We start from the raw sequence: 4,667 nt of genomic DNA on the forward strand, positions 1-4,667 counted from the left end.
TAAGAGCTGAAAATGGCCACAATTGGCCACAGTTTCCCATCCCAGCCTTCTCCCCTGCAGCCTGTGCCACGCCGCCATCCTCCCTTGTCTCGTGGTGCCTGTGCTCCGGGCAGGACAACACTAGTCCTTTGACGCGAGGGCACGAGGTCCAGGGTGCGTGTCCTCCGGACGGCACCGCGCCCACGCGGCCTCAGAGGGGCGGGAGATACTTCTGTGGGGAAGCATCGGGGAGGCCCCTTCAGCGCTGTTCCCTTGGGATTCCACGTCTTGTTGATTTGAGGACGTACAAAAGCTTTCATCCTTAAAGGGGGTGTTGAGCTCCCAACTCTGGGGTTCCTCTTTCGTGTTTCTCTCAACAGGCTGCAAGTATTATTTGACTGCCTTCTGACTCCCTTTGCTGCTGTTCAGAAGTTTCTGTCATTTCTACCAGATGCTTCTTTCCAGGTGCACCGTCCTCTCGTGCTGGGCCTGTGTCTGGGGCTCAGCGGTTTCGTGTGACAGGAACTTGGGCTGCTTTCGTTTGTCCCTTTGGGGATATATTGTGCTTTCTGGCTCTGGAGACACATTTTTAGCGAGTTCTGAAACTTTTGCCTGACTTTCTCTTTGACCACGATCTCTTCTCCAGAATCCCTGTTACATCCTTCAGAGCGTCTCATGTAAAACAGTTAGAGCCTCTCGTTGTATCTTCCGTATCTTTTTGCAATTTTCCGTCTCTTTGTGTGCTGCACGCTGGGTGTCGTCTGGGGCCGCGCCCCCAGCTCGCGAGATCTTTCGCGCCTGGAGTAGCTCTTGCACCTGTGTCCTGCGCTGGGCTTCTTTCCAGATTGATGTTTGTGCCTAATCATCCCTCGCTGGTGGGTCATTTCTCTTGGACGTTTCTGGCACTTTCATTATCTAGGACCTTGGGCGAATGAGCCCCTTGGGGCCTTTTTTCTGTTTTCAATAGTGAAAGGTGTTGCCCTCACGGCTTGATTTGATTTGTGGGAGGCCTGAGACCCTCCGGGGTGCTGGGAAGCTTCCTGCAGAGAGATCTGCTTCTGTGCTCCCTTATGCGGAGGGAGGAGGGACTCGCTGACCTTGAGGGCCCGCTCTGCACTTCCGTTCCGCACTTCCGGGGCGGCCGGCTGTCTCCTGACTCTGCCCCGGGCCCTGCCTTTCCCAGCTCTTCACGCCCTCACTTGGCCAGCTCCTCTTGGTCCCAGGACCAGTTCGATTGTTCGTTTCGATTGTTTGATTGTTTCGTTTGCTTCTTTGTGGCAGCGGGAGGAGGGAGGGGGAGGCGTGTCTCACATGGAGGTCACGGGGGATTCAGGGTGCGGCCAGGGTGCAGTTGTATGTGTGGGAGGACGACCCCCGCCCCCAGAGTGCCTGGGCAGACACGGAGCTGAGTTGGACTTCAGTTCTCAGCCCACCCTCTCTGCGGGAAGACCCCTCCTGGCCCTTCTCAGGGCCCTACCCTCTCCAGTGCTCAGCCCTGGCCCCGTCGCCGGCCTGTGGTTGCCGAGCACAGCGGACCATTCTCGTGGTCCTCCCCTCTCCTGGACGTGCGGGCTCTGCGCCCTGACTCCCCGGGGCCCCGCGCCAGCCGTCCCCTGGGAGCCCAGGGCGCACGCTTCCGGCCACCTCATCTTCCAGCACGAGACGGCAGTGCAGACTCCACAGGAGCCTCAGCAGAGGACCCTCCCTCCCTCGGCCCCTCCCCTCCCTGGGCTGACCCAGCAGGACCACGGGCCAGGAAGGGGTCCACGTGGACAGTCCCGGGAGCACCATTAGGTGCTGCTTGCTGAGCATCTGCCGCCTTTACGTCAGAATGAACCTGGAACTTCATCCCCCTCTTACCACTTTGACCACATCCCTGCGGCCCCGGCCTCGCTCTCCTCGGGGTTAGTGCGGCCGTCTCTCACTCTTCCTTATCCTGCCCCTGCCCCTACGTGCTGCTCTCGGAACAACCGGACGACCCACACAACGTACGCCGATGAGTTATTTTCTGCTCAGAGCCCTCCCGCGATGGATGCTCCCTCCTCTCTTCACCTCACGAGGAGCAAAAGTCACCCGCTGCCCGGCCGACGGGGCCCTCCTGCGGGACTGCCGCTCCCCGTGCGGGCCACACGTGCCTGCCGGCTGCCTCCCCGACACAGCAGGGCCTTGGCCTCTAACTAGTCCCTGCTGGGGACACCGCGAGCCTTCCTCCTGCGTCAGGGCTCTGCTCAGAGGGGGGCTCGTGAGTGGGGGTGCCTCTGAACACCTTCCCGGAAGGGCACCCCACCACCAGCGGCAGTGTTCTTTCTGGGCCATGGCCTCCTTGCACAGAGCACCTTCTAACGTAGGATTTATTTACTGGCTTATTTTCCATCATCTGCCCGCCTCGAGTCCCCGGGGTGGCTGTCCGTGGTGTGTCAGCAGGGGGCTTCTCCAGAGGCTTCTCCATGCTGACCTGTGCGCTAGAATCTGGAGCATCTCGGGGCAGCAGATGTTCGGACCCCAAAGGACGACACGCATCACCCGAGGGCCCCGGCCAGCCCCCCGCCCCAGGGCGTCACGGGGAACTCCAGCAGTGTCTGCCCCCCTTCAGTGTCCCGGCGGGGCCTTCCACCTCCTGCAAATGGCACATGGCCTTGTCATTCAGCTGGAGCGTTCAGCCCACCTTTGCAGGTTTAAGTCTGTGATCGTGCGAGGTGCTTGGGTCTCCGGTATACTTTCGAGTTTTGAGTGCGGGTCTGGAGAACACGGTCAGCATGCTTAATCGTGTCCCGTTCATGACAATCCCATCAATGGCTTTGTGGTTCTGATTTTGTAGTTTGCGGTTTCCTCTGATTTAGGGGTCATGCTGGTTTTTCTCAGGCGATTGGTGAGTTTTGATTGTGAGTTCATGTTACTGTGGGAATTCTCTGAGTCCTGAGTCCACAGCGAGGCGTCCAGGGAAGATTTATGCCGCCGCCTTCCGAGTGCCCCAGGGTGTCCCCAAGGCCAGGACTCTTGAAGCAAAACTTGTGACTGTGGGTTTTTCAGATTTCCACTGAAATCTCAGACCTCGTGCCGGTGTGAGTTTGGGCTTATGTTTAGGAATTGTCAGAGGTAACTTTTTTCTTCTCCGTCAGCAGTCAAGTGCAAGGGAGGCTGTGCCCTCGTGAGGTTGCCTGTTTGCTCGTGCCTGCTCTGGGCAGGTGACCGGGAGAGCTTCCGACGCCCCGGCCTAAAGGGGCGGAGGGCCAGCCGCATTGTCCCAGGTGCGGCCTGCCTCCTGCCACTCCTTACCTCGGCCTCCGAGAGACCCCCTGCTTTCCACCACCTCGTCAGCCTGTCACGCACACGTGTCGCCTACATCTAAGAGGTGTCCCATTTGCTCTAGTATTTTTAGGTGCTCAGTATCGGGACTCTTGTCAAACAGACAAAGTGAATTGAGTTCTTCGCTCATCCAGCAGGTATTGGCCATCTGTGCTGTGTGCCCAAGCCGTGCGGGCTGCCACCGTGGGCCTGCCCTCTACCGCAGCCTATTTCAGGGAGCCCTAGTGCCAGCTCCTGCCCAAGGGCAGACGCTTGGCTGAGACGCAGGGAGCCGAGCACGTGAGCGGCTCAGGCACAGCCCCCAGAAGGTCGGACCTCCTTGCGCGGTCCAGGTCCTTCCCGGGCTCTCGGTGGGGCGCGCAGGCTGGTACCCCACCCCTGGAAAGCGCTGGATCATGAAATACCTCGGTTGTGCCCCAAGATCACGTGTCCAGAGGTCCACGGAGAACATCTGCTGAGAACATTTCACAGGCAAGTCTCCCCTCTTAGCGGATGCCCCCAGTCTATTCAGCAGGACACTGAGGCATCAGCAAGCGTCTGAGGTATTGGCTGAGAATCTACCCCCCGCTGGGGGAGAGATGGGTCACGGGCAACTGCTTTCACTGCTTCCTCCCCTAGGTCAAGGGTCAAGGTGACCGTTTGGATCTAAATCTGTTCTGGAGAGAAGGATGGGTCCAAGGAGGGAGGCAACAGTAGAGGGTGGAGGGGTCTGGGGTCAAGCTCACAGACAGGGGTGTCAGGGAGTAGAGGACGGCCGTCAGAGAGAAGGGGACGGGGCATTGCCGGCCGGGGGGGCCATCAGACCTCCTGTCAGTTAAAGGGCAAGGACAGAGAGCATGTAGCATGGACCCCGGGTGCCACAGCACGGTAGATATGGAGCCCACGCCAGCAGCGGAGGGGGTCTCCCATGCAGAAGGAACGCTGGGAACAGGAAACGGGGAGAATCCTTTCTAGACATGTGGCTACACAGGGGACACAGGAGCAGGAGGTCTCAATGAGGAAGGAGAGGCCACGAGAAACACCCTCGGGATGGGAGAGAGACCTCGGCTGCTAAGCATGACCGAGTAGGGGACCAGAGGAGAGTGTTTACAGGGTTGGCACCGAGTGAGTGCAAGGCTGGGTGTGGTGTCCCACACTACGTACTTCTGTGGGGTGTGGGTGGCTCGTCAGCGGGAGGTCTGGGCATGTGGGGGTCCAAGACTGCCACTGAGACAGAGTGGACAGGGGAGGTGGCCGACAGCCGGAAGGTGTGATCTTGATAAAATGGAGAGACAGAGGCGAGAAGGGTTCCTACATGGAAGTGTAGTGACCAAGAACTGGCAGGAGCATTGAGGGGGGGAGGGAGGTGGACGGGAGGGGGGAGGGGGGAGGAGGGGAGGGAG

The sequence above is a fragment of the Panthera uncia genome, chromosome B1 (genome assembly GCF_023721935.1).
Source record: "Panthera uncia isolate 11264 chromosome B1, Puncia_PCG_1.0, whole genome shotgun sequence".
NCBI lineage: Eukaryota > Metazoa > Chordata > Mammalia > Carnivora > Felidae > Panthera > Panthera uncia.